The following is a 15,461-nucleotide window of genomic DNA, read 5'->3' as shown; positions in this document are numbered from 1 at the left end:
AAAGATCAGTTCAATTGATCAGAACTCTGTTGATTGTGAACATGATAGCAAAAAAAATCCAATGATATTAAAACTGGATCCATTAAGGGAGAGAAATATTCAGGAGAGAGATTAAAGTGGTAATTTGGCAGTTGTAGCCACAGTACAGATGAAATCAATTCCCTGTGTAACTTTATGTCTTGTATTATTTGATTTACCATCTATTTTGATTAAATTATACCAAATAATTGCCAAATTTCCTCTTCTGTCTGTGTTACACAGGCAGCTGAAGGGATTACATTGGAGTAGAAAAGCATTGCAGGTAAATGACTGGATTCAGTATTTTTACTCGGCCCATGAAGCCATCTGACCAACTGTATAGAACATTTTAGCCTTTACATTCAGTATTTTAGCCACATAACAGGTGCTGTTAATGTTATGCAAACATCTATAGGACATCCATAATTGCATATGTACCTGAAAACATGTCAGTAGAGTCCAAAGATGTCCAACTGCATTTTCTGGGACTAAGTGTTATTACTGCCTGATTGCATTGCCTTCCAAAACATGGTGTGGGTTAAGATGCCACTTGCCATTAACTTTTTTTTAATTATTATCATGAGAAGAATTGACAACAATGTGCCTTAATTTGGGCTTCCCTGGCAGCAGGTCCATGCTAAAAGTACAGTTAGCATATCTGAAAGATGATTCCGAGAGGAACCAGTAGACAGGGAAGGAAAAATTATACAGAATGCATTAATTAGATGATTAGTGCTGTCAGCCTTGGGTTTTAGTTCCTGTTAAAAACCCACATGGGCATTGAGGATGATCCCATAAACCTTTCCTATCTAAGATCTGAGGATTCTGAAATATTCACTAATTTCTGCTGTCATTTGTTCTATCAAGGGATAATAACCATTCGTTTTGAGAGTGTTTGGGTGACAACAAATACTCTAATTGTTGCCTGTGTTTGCCTTTTAATGCCATTAGTTAGTATAGATCTCATAAGTGAGATCCAGGGGCTAGAGAATTAAGCATCAACTGTATCTGCTACACCTTGATAATATGAGCCAAAAGTTTTATTTATTATACCTCCAAGTTTACAAAGCACATATTAACCTGTTATGCCAGAGTAACTGGATTAGATACTGTAAGTTAAAAAAAAGGTACTATTGCTTGTTCTAAAATTTACCATTTTTAATAGTGTAAAGCTCATCTAAAATGATTGTGCCTGTTATCCTGAATGTTCTATCACAAGCTCCAAGTTACTGCTGTCAAAGGGCAAGGTGGTATGTTAGGTGCTTTCAACATGGGTGATCACCAGGACATCCCTTGAATCAAGGATAAAGAGCTGTGCCATTCCTGGTTTTCAGTACTACTGTTCCCCATATACACTGCATTATATTTTGTCTCTTATTCATCTTTTTAAATCGCATTTGGGAAAATATTATTTCCTTGTCTCTAAACTCCTGTGTAATCATTTTCTCCTTTATTGACATTTTATGGTTACATCTACAATACCCAGAAGAATAATTATGAAAATATAATGTGAAAAAGAGAAACATCATCATTTTAATTGGTGAGGACTAATCAAAGCATAAAACCACTACATGTTAACCTCAAGGAACTATTACAGACTCTCACCTGCACAGTTGATATAAAAGAAACCTGAGCTCTCCAGTGAGGACCGTTCATATCTATTAATTGCTATAATACAAGTTATACTGGATCTTAGCTGGTTGCCATTTCTTCTGTAATTTGAAATGTGCTTCTCAGCAGAGATTGGAGGATACCATTGAGACTCGTTTGAGTCTGACTTTCACATTAATTTTGCTGTGCTGTGAAGAGCAAAGACAAAATCAATGTCCATCAGTGATTATTCAAGGTAGAATATCTAGTGATATTGAATACCAATGGCAACATCAGGCATAAAATTTACTTAAGGTTTGTTGAGTTGACAGCCATTTATTCCAGTCCTGCTTCATTTTCCATGTTGCACTTAAAAAAATACAAGGGAAAAAATTCTATTTACTGATTTGATTTTCCAGAAACCTGATATATATCAGAAGGATAGAAAAGGATGAAGGTGGTAGGGTTTTATAAACCTAAGAAAGAATAACATCTTTCCAATTGGCAAAAGCAAAATATTTCATAGTGCAGATTCACACAAAAGCATGTGGCTCAGTTAAACTTTCATAATTAAGGTTTTTGTAACTTGTGACTGAGCCTGAAAAACAAAGGCCTGGACCTGTATATCGGATCTTGAATGAGTATTCTTAAGATAAACATGTGTCTATGCTAAAGAGTAGTAACACATCTGGATTTAAAAGTTGGCTTCAAGTCTTATGATGAAACCCAAATATGCTCTCACTGATACACTATGTTTTCAAAGTAATTATTAAGAAAATCTTAGCAAGAATACCAAGAAAATCTGAAAGCTGTCTTTATGTTATTATGTCCAAGACTGCCCTTTGGGATTCCTGTAACATATTCTTTTTTAGGTTGAATAATGCTATAAGAAGCGGCTTGGGATGGAGGAGAATCTTAAGTCAGTGCTTTGGAAGAAGCTCCTGATTCCTGGATTCAGCCTGATTCAGTCCTAGCAGATGGAAGATTGATTCTCTCTCTCCTTCTCTCTGTGTAACTCTGAGAAAAAAAAATCTTAAACAAACAAACAAAAAGAACAAAGTAGAGAGGCAGAGACAAAGAGAGATCTCTCACCTACTGGTTTATTACCCAAATGAACCCAACAGTCAGAGTGGGACAGGCCAAATCTGGAATCTGGAAACTCAATGCAGGTTTCCCATGTGGGTGGCAAGGACTCCCTGAGTTATTGCCTGCTGTCTCCCAGCGTGAGAATTGCAAGGAAACTGGAATTGAGAGCAGAACAAGACTGGAAAGCAGTCACTTTGATTCAGGATATAGACTACCTAAGTGGTGTCTTACCATGACAGCAACCTGAAAAATGTTTGGTTAGCCAAGAATAATTTTGCCTTATGTGCCTTATTGCTAATTATGTCATAGTCTAAGTTTACTTTGTTTATATAGTAATGTTTGTTGTTTCATTCTTTAAACTATTTTTCCTTGTTAACACATAGTTATATATATTTATGGAATACAGTATGATATTTCAGTACATATATACAATGTGGATCAATCATACTGGGTAATCAGCATTTCTATCTGTTTATCAGATGCCTTTAAATGCTAGATGCTTTAAAAAACATTTATTTATTTGAAAGGCAGAGAGCAAGAGCTAGTTACACACTCTTTTTTTTTTCTCTCTCTCTCCCTTCCATTTACTGCTTCACTCCCCAAACCCCCTCAGTAGTTGAGATGTGCTCAGGCCAAAGCCAGGAGCCTGGAATTCAATCTGGTCTTCTGTGTTACGGCAGAAACTCAGTCACTTGAGCCTTTATCTGCTACCTCCCAGATACGTGTAAATGGGCAAGTGGAATAGAGGGCACAACCAGGATTCAAACTTAGGCACTCACATTTGGGCATTCACTGGCATTTTAACTGCTACTCCAAATGTCCATGCCCGTTTATTGTTTCTTCTTCAAGCTTCACTCTTACAGTTCTTAGTAAGATATGCAGTAGGTTTTATGAGTGAAGGTCACTCTTCGTGTTGGACTTATTCCTCCTATGTAACTATATTTTGGGGTCCATATCCACCCTCCCTTAATACTCCCTACTGCCTCCTAGCTTGTGGCAGTGACTGTTCTCCTCCATTCAGTTTTGAGATAAACTTTTATGACTTCCACATATGAGAGAGACAATGCCATATTTTAGTGCCTGATTTATTTTTCTTAATATCTTCTAGTTGTATCCATTTTGCCACAAATGATAGGATTTCATTAATTTTTATGTTGAACAATATGCTGTCATGCAAACATACCACATTTTCTTCATCGATTCATTCACTGATGGATATCTAGTATGATTTAAAGTTTGTCACAGATTCTATGTCTGCACAGCACTTGAAAATTAGCGTAGACTCCATAATCCTGTGTTGACTGAATAATGACTAGCTAGGAAGAGGTAACATGTGTCTGAAAGTTCATGTTTTAATTTTCTTGCTAATTATTCACAGAATATTTGCTTTAGCAGCTTCAGTTTTTTTTATATGTAGAATAAAAGGTTCAGTTACTTATGATCTAAATGGGATAACTATTAAAAATTTTACATTCATTTTGCCTGTTAGAATTTAAGTGGAATCATAAAGTATGTACTCCTTTGTTTATGACTATTTTTTCTCAAAGTTTTTGAGATTTATCTGTGTTGCTAGAAGTATCTACGCAATAGTTAACTACTTTTTCAATAGCTGAGTAGTGTTTTATTGTATCGATAAACCACATGTAAAATTTTATGAATATCTTATTTGAATTGCTTCTACTTGCTAATTATTATAATTGAGTCTGCATTAAATATCTTTGTCTTTCTTATTCTAAATTTGCCAAACAAAAATTGAGATAATACTGCATGTTCCCATGTACCTCTTACATTATTTTCCCTATTAAAATTTCTGATTGGTATATTCCTTATCAGTAATTAACCACACCCAGCTTCCACTCAGTATTTTTGCATAACTCTTTAAATACTTCTTTGCCCACTTCAATTTTATTGTTAAAAATCAAGTCCATTTGCTATGGGTCAGAATAAGTTTGTTCTTTTTCCTTTTCACCCATACACGTGCATACATAGAAACACACACTGATAGTGTCTATTCCCTTTTTTATGTTTGTTCAGATAAATTTTGAATCCATGGAGTTCCCATCAATTAAGCAAGCGGATGATATTTCCTTGCATTCAAAAGACATATTTTTACAAGAGGAACATTGCATGTGTTCCACAAAGATAAGCTCTTTCTGGTGACAGGCTCCATTGACTTCCCATCAGATAGCTCTATCTTGTCATTGCTGTCCATTATTGATGGTTCAGTATCTGACCTTTTGGAAAGAGCCAAACCTAGCCTCATTGGCTGGTATCTGGTGACATGCAAATTGATGTCAACGTTTCTATACTAGAAATTTCAGCCTTTTCTTTGTTAGGGTCTTAGAATAATATAGAAAAACTATATCACAAAGAGCAGTCCCTGTTACTGTATTACTGGATCTAATCAAGTAGCACAGTTGCTTTTCAATATCTATCAGTAATCAACTGACTGGCAAATTTTGAGGGAAACTGCTGTCTGACTGTTGATTGGTATGAGAGGGTGGTTAAATGGAATTTAAGGTTAGTATAGTTGCAAATCAAAATAATTATTCTACATGAATAATATCCCTTGTTCTTGATTTTTTGGTGATAATTCCCAAATATATTTCATATTTGAAACTCATTCGTACTCTTGATAGCAATGTGGTATATTGTGATGTTGCATGTATGTAGCATTTTAAATATATAACCTTAGAGGTATATGTAGTTCTTAACTTCTTTCTGCTGAGCAAGAGTCTTTTTTTCTTTTTTATGTACTTTTTTATTGTTATTAACATTGTATTATGTGATACAGTTTTATAGGCACTGGGGATTCCTCCCACCCCTCCCACACCCCTCCCCCCATAGTGGATTCCTCCACCTTGCTGCATAACCACAGTTCAAGTTCAGTTGAGATTCCTTCATTGCAAGCATATACCTAGCATAAAGTCCAGCATCTTATTGTCCAGATAAGTTCAAGAGTCTCTTTACTTGTTATCTTCCTTATTTAATAGAGTATTAAACCTTTGATTTTAAAGTAAATTAAAAATATTACCTCAAAAATCAAAAAGGAAGAGAAAATATGAAGGTGCATTATGTGTTGTTAGAATTTTTCTAGGAACTACATTGAATCTCTTTTCTTTGAATTAATATGACATTCTCACAATAATTGATGAGAATTTTGACTTTGTGACAGTTTCCATGCACTGTGATAATTGAGACTCTGTGACTCTGATAAATCTAGTGTATTAATCTACCCAGCTATTAAAAAGCATGAAATTCTACCATTTGCAATAAAATGGTTCCAACTGGAGTCCGTTTTGCTCAGTGAAATAAACCAATCCCCAAATTTTATCTCAGGTATAAGAAAACATTAATGTAAAATGTAGAAAATCTGATGTAAAATCTGATATAAGAAAACATGCATGTAAAATGTAGAATAAATAGATACATGGGTAAACATGTATATTCATATATTCTCATTGATGAACTGTGTAAATGAGACTAACATCAGGAAGTATCTGTATTATACTCCTGAGTAAAAGGACTCCCAATGAAATAGTTAAATTTACCTTGGCAATATGATGCTAGATCTTCCACCATTGTCAATATCTACAGTGCCATGATATGCTTAAATGACAGAATGTTGGACTTGTGACTGTTATTGAAGTACTATACTGTTGTAATAATATGGGGGAAATGATGGGGTGGGAGGATTGGAAGAATAAAGGGGGGTGGATGGGGCAGTCACTATACCTACAAAACCATGTCATGGATAATGATCATAATTTTATAAAGGAAATAAGAAAAAAATTTAAAAGTGTAAAAAGGATTTCTAAGCATTAAATGTAAACAAGAAGTAATTGTCAGATATACCCATTTATCCCCCACTTCAGACACAGATAAACACATACAGGCCATGATTTACTCTAGTGAAGTGAGCAGTAGGGTTGCTGAAGTGTGTCCGATGTCTGAAATTCTCCAACAGAAATGCTCAGTTTATGTTTAATCCTTCATTTCTCCCTTTATTTCATCAGATGTGTATTCATTATGCTGCACAATGTCAGAAGTGTCTTGTAATTGACTTTTATCAGTATATCTATATGGGGATCTGTCCTCTCAATAAAAATGTGGGCTCTTGTAAAGTAGAAACTCGAGCTTAGTAGGCCATGACAGATAGTTATGTGGGCACAGTGTTTATAATTGTTATTAGTCTCTTTCTCACCCAGCCCCACATATTTCCAAAGCCGTAGAATCAGCAATCAGTGTGTCCACCATCTGTGAAAAGAGTAAGCTCCAAGTGGATACCTGAAATGCCAAGACAAGCTTCCCAGTCTCCACTCAGAAAAACAGATTATGGCATTGTTAATTGGGGAGTGGATATCTGGAGAGTTGTGCCAATGTCCTCTTATTTAACTGTCTTTTCAAAACTGAATACACTTACTGGAACCACTGGATCAGATACTGTCCCTCTTCATGTTCTGGGGGAGATAATTTCGGGAATTTTTACTTACTTTCTGTTCATCTCAGATTATATCGAATTTGAAAGAAGGTGAAACCAAGCACATTAGTTCCATTTCACGTTATGGAGAAATAGTTGAACTCCATTATAACAGTCTTTTATTTTCATTGAGAAATGTTCATCACACTCAATACAGAGTTAATCAACTTGTAGACAAAGCAGTTAGCTACTGTGGGTCTCTAAGATGAAATGTGCTATAAAACTGCATAATGGTAATAATTAGAATCATAATATTAATGATAGTGAAATTAAACTTTAACCTTCATCTTCTTCCACAGGTAAAAAAAAATTGAGCATCATTTATGAGGGTAAATCTGAAAAAGGCTTTTCTGCACCTTGTTCTGCAAAGCAATTAATTTCAACATGAGAATTGCTAGCGTTCACAATAGTTTTCAAATATAATATTAATTTGCAAGTAAATTACACCCCAATGATTCAGAGTAACTCCTGAAACTTACTAATGACATCACTTTACTTACTATTCCAGAGAGATAAGTGGTAGATAGTAAACATTTGGTTTTCATTTTCTTTTTTTTTTTTAAAGATTTATTTTTATTATTTATTTATTGGAAAGGCGGATAGACAGAGAGGAAGATCTTCCGTCCGATGATTCACTCCCCAAGTGAGCGCAACGGGTCGATACTATGCCAATCCGAAGCCAGGAGCCTCTTCTGGGTCTCCCATGCGGGTGGGTGCAGGGTCCCAAAGCTTTGGGCCATCCTCGACTGCTTTCCCAGGCCACAGGCAGGGAGCTGGAAGGGAAGCGGGGCTGCCGGGATTAGAACTGGCGCCCATATGGGATCCCGGGCGTGCAAGGCGAGGACCTTTAACCACTTGCGCCACCGCGCCGGGCCCGGTTTTCATTTTCTTGATACAGTGATAGTATCAAATGCTTATGTCATGATGACATTTTAACACTCGAAATGTTTGTTTTTAGTAAAACAAAAACAAATCCAACAATGAGCAAACAAAAACCCTCAAAAATAGAGGTGACCCAAGCTAACAAAAAAGTGGTAACTACAAGGAATGAGTTACTGGTCAGATTGGAGAAACAGATTCCAGAGTGGATGGGAGCAAAGGAGAAAGATGAGTGGTTCAGTGTTAGCCACTGTGGGCCTCATGCAGCTGCTCCTCAGAGGATCCTGGAATGTTTTGGTATTAAATAACAATCATCCATTCCCAACTGAGAGATGGATTATGCTCCCTTCCATGCAACTGCTAACCTATAACCTGTAAAGACTCTGCTGATGAGCTGCTCAAGGAGAGGAGCTGCCCCACCCCTGCAACCACTCACATTCCAGATTCAGTCTCAGTGATGCCTTGTGCTAGTCGGTATTTCAGACACCAGAGCCATAAGTGTAATGAGTTTGCGCACTTGGCAGGACCCAACTTCTTGCTGTGCATGGTCCCGTTATCCAAGTAACAGCTCAGCTTTCATGGAAAATAAGAGCCTGTCTTGAACCTGAATTCCCTCTGACTCTGCCCAAACCATTCTCCTATGCTAGTGTCTGGGCTGCTGCCCTTGCATCCTTGTTCTGAATGCTGTTATCCAGTACCTATACCCCTAGTGTGATGAAACTCAATCCAAGATACAGTGCAGTGTTAAGAGGGAAGCCTTTTAGGAGGTATTTAGGAGATGAGAACTCTACTGTCATGAGTAGATCAATAACTCATAAAAAGGCACGAGGGGGAGGGTTTATTTCTCTTGTTCTGCTGTCTTTGAGCCGTGAGTCAATATCATCAAAATGTTCATATTACCAAGAATAATATATACATTCGATGAGATTCCAATCAAAATACCAAAAACATTCTTCACAGAGCTGGAAAAAGTGATACAAAGGTTCATCTGGAAACACAAAAAACGAATAACCAGAACTATTCTGAAGAATAAGAACCTAGTGGGAGGGATCACAATCCCAGATCTTTGGACATATTATAGGGCAATAGTTATCAAGACAGCCTGATACTCGCACAGAAACAAAGAAGAATGATGGAGTAGTAGACTAGGAACACCATAAGGGGACCCACACATGCACAGCCATCTAATCTTCAACCAGAAAACAGAAGAAAAATCCAGGAAAAAGGAAGGTCTCTTCAATAAATACTTTTGGGACAACTGGTTACCAGCCTCCAGAAATAAGCAAGAACCACACCTTTGACCATACACAAAGATCAAATCTAAATAGATAAAAGATCTAAGCCTATACCCAGAAACCATCAAATGTTTGGAAGCAAAAGTTGGAAATACTCTGCAAGATGTAGGTGTAGGCATGGACTTCCTAGAAAAATCATCAAAAGTGAAGGAAGTCAGGACCAAAATAAACAAATGGGACTGCGTTAAGCTAAGAAGCTTCTGCACAGCAAAAGAAATGATCAACAAAGTGAAAAAAAAAAGCAAGCAACAGAATGGGAGATTTTTGCACACTACATAGGAGACAAGGGGCTAATTTCCAAAATATGCAAAGAACTCCAGAACAACCATAACAATAAAACAAATAAACCAGTGAAGAAATGGGCAAAGGAAATGGGCAGATACTTTTCAAAGAACAAATTCAAATGGCTAACAAGCATATGAAAAAATGCTCAAGTTCGCTGGCAATAAGGGAAATTCAAATAAAGACAACACTGAGTTTCCACTTAACTCCAGTAGGAATGGCCCACGTACAGAAAACTACCAACAACACCTGCTGATAAGCTTGCTGGGAAAAAGGAACCCTCCTCCACTGCTGGTGGGTTTGCAGGCTGGTGCAACCACAATGGAAATCAGTGTGGAGAATACTTAGGTAACTGAAAATCCACATACCATGCGACCCAGCAATACCACTTCTAGGAATATATCCAAAAGACCTGTTAAATGGGAAAGCAACATGCATCCCTATGTTCATCACAGCACAATTAATAATTGCAAAAACATGGAAGCAGCCGAAATGCCCATCAACAGAGGGCTGGATGAAGAATCCATGAATACTACTCAGCTATTAAAAAAATGAAATACAGTTATTATAGCCAAATGGGCCGAACTGGAGACCATTATGCTAAGGAAAATAAGCCAATCAGTCCCAAAAGATCAGATATTGTATATTTGCCCTAATATAATATATCTAATCTAAGGATTTTTCCTGTGCATTCTACCTTATTGCACTTCCTAAGTATTTGTACCCTTTGTAATAAGATCTTATGATGTAATCCATAATCAGTCATCCATAAGAAACTGATTGCTTCTAATCACCTAAGATTGTCAGTGTCCCTTTTATCACTGTTATTGTTACTGCCCATAAATAACGATGATCTAGTCCTTATCGTACTCTCATCATCAGGACACACACTGAAATTTATTCCTATGTTTAGATGCTGGACACTCTTTTTCACCACCCTAGTGTCACATTGATACCTTTGTTATAGGTTTGTCAGCCTCATGTGGATGAAGGTTCACTATTTTTTTTCCTTTTTTTTCTTTTATGTTCTTTTTTTTTCTCCCCATGGTGGATTGTACTCAAGGGGATGCATAATGGAAGTATAGTGGAAATTAGTATGTTCCTAGGTGGAAACAGTGAAAAGTATGTCCTTATGTACGCAGTACAAGGAAGGATCCACAGTGATATGGCTAATCTGCATTGTTGGGAGACACCTCAGTGGCAGCATGATGGACTTGTGAGAATTCATGAAAGACACCCATTGTAAAATTTGGTGGGGTGGTGGTGGGGGGGTGAAATGTGGGAGGGAAGGGAGCTTGGGGACGGTAGGGGAGACCCCAGTGTCTATTAAAAGATGTCATAAAAAAAAAAAAGGTATAGAGCTGTCCTCCTCTTCCAGAGGATTCAGCAAAGCGCTCTGTTTTGGAAGAGATAGCACCCTTGCCACATACAATGCTGGCACCTAAAGGAATAGAAGCTTCCTGTGACTTCTACATCCAGTGGTTTAGGAGTGTGTTCATTTGAAGCATAAAACTAGACATTTCACTAATTTCCCATTGATATGATCTTGGTTCTACTTACGGGGTTTGGGTGAGTCAGTTGTTTGTGGTAGGATGTTAACACAGAATTAAGCACCACCTCCTCCTGGAAGCACTCCAGCTGTCTCTGTTATGCTAGATACCCTGGCTCTTTGCTCCTGGGACTTTCTGTCCTCTTCCCAATTCCCACATTGTGTGTATTTTATGCCAGTTACTGCTTCACATGTCTGTTTTCACCACTAGATGAAAATTAATGTTTCCTTAATTTCCATGGAATTGTCATAGAAATCCCTTTTTCTGGAATCTAATATATACTTTTGAAACATTTTAGAGAAAGAGAAAGGTAGACCTCAACGGGAACTAAGAGCAAGTTTCGTTCCCCTTGAGGCCCTTTCCTTGGTTTCTTCCCTCTGTTCTTTAACTTTGACCAAAGAAAGGGCCTAGTGTGGTGGTGCAATGGATTAAGTCCACCTTCCACATTTGTAGCATCTAGTTCAAGTCCTGGCTACTCTGCTTTCAACCCAGCTTCCTACCAATGAGCCTGAGAGTCAGCAAATGTGCTTCAAGTACTTGAGTTCCTGCCACACTTCCGAAGACCTAGATGGAGTTCCTGACTCTTGGCTTAATCCTGGTTGTTGAAAGCATTTGGAAAGTGAACCAGAGGGAGAATCTCTCTCTCAGCTCCTCCCTGCCCTGTGTCTCCTGCTCTCTGTGTCACTCTTCCTTGGAAATAACTAAATACATTTTTAAAAGTTGAAGAGATAGAGTAAAAGTTGGGAAGTCCAATCATGAGGCTGGAAATACTGACACTACCAAACAATATGGTAAATAATCTGTGGTGAATAAAATATTTGTGATGGAGGTAATAGATTCATTTACTTGATTGTAAGCAATGCTTTAAAATGTTTTACTAGTAAAAGGTTTTACTAGTAGCTATAGGAAGGCATTTTATCTCCAGCTTAAAATTTTTAAATTCAATTTCATGTTACTGGAGGTAACATTTAATTCATTTGAACTACTTATTGAGGGCTTGCTCTATATATGGAACTATATTAGGAAATGGACATTCAGATGAGAGTTAGTCAAGCACTGTTTTTAAGAAGAATGCACTGGAATATGATATTCAAAAGTGTGGTAAGTACAGTTATGGCAACATGTTTATTATTCAAGCTTACCCCCTCAGAAGAGGGCTTGCTTCAGAAGGTGACATCTTTATGGTGATAATAGGAGTGTATGGACAAAAGGGAGAGAGGAGCAGATGGAATGAAGAGGTAAGCAGGTGGCAGATCATGGAAGGCTTCACGATCCAAGCTTGAACTGTACACTAATTTTGATGAAGAATCAACAAATCAATGACTAAATTTCTTAGAGCCTTATACGCTGACTACAAATTGCTGTTACAGGAGAGATAAAGTTAGACAGGGTAGCTTCTTTTTTTTATACCAAAAGGTGGGCCTTTGGGGACAAGAGAATCTTAGAACAGAAATCATGTAAACTCTTAAAGAATCCTTGGAGTTCTATGAATAATAGAGTCTACACGTTTTAGTAAGCCCTCTGAAGTCAAGATTGATTAATCAGACAGGTTACACTTTGAGGAAAGTCTAATGCAACTATTGGTCTTCGGGCAGAAGAGTCCTTTAGATGCAAATGAAACTCCTAGTAAGACTTCTCTACCAAACAGTAGAGGTTTGGACTGTTTTTTACCCAGAGAGCTCAGCTGCTGCTAGGAGAGCATGTTTCAGAAGAGGGTATTTTTTTTCCCTTATTTACAAAATTCTATAGCTTGAGTTCATGTCCTGTCAGGTCTGAAATCACACTTGCAAGCCGTTGTTCTTCCCTCCTCAGCCCACAGATTGGAGCATATCGTCTTTTCCAGGTGGTACACTCCTAGGTTCCTCAGTCGCCATGGTGCTGTATGGTTTTACACCCTTCTGCTCCCTCCTTTACTATGAACTTACTTATGATCTTATTGTGCCCTGCCCTTAGTGATGCACTTTGTAAATTGCAAGATTCTGAATTAAGCGACTAAGATAAAAATTCCCAGTGTCATTGTTGTGAAGGCTTTACACTCAACTAAAACCCACAACATTATACCTGTATGTTGGATATAGATCTGAGGAGAGAGGCACCTTTCAGAGGCAATTTTCTGTGCAATATTAGCATTTATTCAATTCTGACCTTTGAGCTACAGGCAATGAGAGGCAGCTTTTATGTTTTCTCTTCCTTAATGCTGATTTTCCAGGCATGAAGGTGCCAGCAGGGGCTGGTAAATATCACAGCCAAGTGTTTCTGCCATTCCTTTCACTCTCCCTGACATCTCACGAAGCACTCTTGTTTGATCAATTCTTTCTCACCTGCTAAAGAAGAAGCCTACAGAGCTTGCCCCAGCAAGACTTCCCAGAGGCTTCAAATGAATACTGAGTGGTCCCATAAACTCACAAGTCTGGTGAAATATAACTGGAGTTAAAAGTTCTGAGATCCTTGGTGGCAAGGGAAAGTGAAGGATCCTGAGTCTGCTGTACTTTTCATTGGGGCCACATTTTAAAATTACATTCTGGTGGAACAGAGTCCATTTTTTAAAATCATCCTGTTTTAGCTTAAAAGTTCTTATTATTCATTACAAGTAAGTATTTATCTTCCTGGCAAACTACTGTGCCCCAAAACCTGTGTCAAGTGTTTGGAATATATATGGGGAAATCATAATTCCTACTCTTCGGAAATTTATATCACATACAGATAGGTGTAGAGACACATTTCATACACACACATAATGGGAGAGAAAGGGCAAGTGAGAGAAACTGAACAGGTTTTAGGCCTGCTTAGTACTTGTCAGGCTTGAGGAGAGTCAGAGGTAAGTTGGACAGCATGGTCAGAGAATGCTAGGCTGAGGTTGAATGATGAAAAAGAGGAGAGCCAAATAGACTGGCTACAGAAGGACCAATTCTGCATGTTATTCCATATACTTATGGAATATATATATATAACAGTTCTAAAATCATTGTGTTCACTTTAGATTATACCCCTCTGAAGGCTGTAGGGGAGGATCTCTTTTGGGCCTCTCTCCTGGCCTCTGGTAGCTTCATCTTGTAGATGTCCATTCATCTGTGTGTTTCTTCCCACCATATTCACTCCATGTGTGTCTGTGTTGGTGTCCAATTTTTACCTTTTGCCTTTTATTGTAAGGATACTGTCATGTTGCTGTGGGGTCCACTCTGCTGCTTAGCTTTGTGAAGTAAAAACATATTGCATATTCCTAAAGTTTGGTCTTAAGTATATCCTTTTGGGAGATGTAGTTCACCCTGTAAGAAGCAGGGAGCACGTGTTCCAATCTTCAATTTAGAATGGAACTTGGAGGCAGTGAAGGCAATTGAACATTGTGCCTCAGTGGGTTATGGTGTCCCTGTTGTGTGAGTGTAAGTTTGAGCTCTTGCTGCTCTCCCTGCAGTGTAGCACCCTGCTAATGCCCATGGGCAAGTAGCAGAAAATTGAGTGCTTGGGGTTCCTGCCACGTACGAAGAATGAGAACTGGAACAGAGTTCAACGATTTGGGGTTGGGCCTGGCCAGCCTGGCCAAACATAACTATCTGGAAGTAAGCTGGCAGATGGAAGATCTCTTTGCTTCACTATAACTTTGCTTTTAAATAAAGAAGTCTCTTTTTTTTTTTTTAAAGAAACTTTAATTTTTGGAGTTGGTTGGTGGAAAGGATAAGAGTGGCATAGAGGGCAGATGGAAAAAGAGGCTGAAGGACAATTCTTTGGCAGCTATTAAAACAACAACATGAATATTCATTGATATTTGCTACCAACAACTGCTGCAGGATCTTTTGGGGAATGTACAGAGGCTGCTAAGACAGTTTTATCTTTTTCTCTCTGTAGTCCTTGGAGCACAGCTAAGGATGGGAGGTCCCCAACTGATCACTGTAGTTGCCAACTTAGGTGGAAAAAAATGATTTCTTCTTGCAAGTCAAATTGCCACTTTGCGTCCCTTGGCTGGACCAAGAACCACAGGAGCCGTCCTGTGAATCATTTGCAAACAATACTGTGAAAGACAGTGGGACATGGACTTGACACCATATCAGATCAGATGCCAAGGATCTTACTCCAGGGATCGCAGCTCTGTGCTGGCTGTGAGGTTTGTAAGAATTATGGAGGGAGAGGACATAGACGAGGTGAAAATGAACATTGTGGAGTTATGATCTCACTTCAGCTAAATTGCTTCGGGCTCAGTGTATTCACAAAACTGAACTTCAGGTCACTTATTCTTCCACTTGACCACCGTTATCCTGTGAGCCTTTTTTATGAAAAATGTATTCA

The sequence above is a fragment of the Ochotona curzoniae genome, unplaced genomic scaffold, assembly GCF_017591425.1.
Source record: "Ochotona curzoniae isolate NIBS_2020 unplaced genomic scaffold, NIBS_Ocur_1.0 contig_3622, whole genome shotgun sequence".
NCBI classification, from domain to species: Eukaryota; Metazoa; Chordata; class Mammalia; order Lagomorpha; family Ochotonidae; genus Ochotona; species Ochotona curzoniae.
Note: the sequence above shows the minus strand (reverse complement) of the source record.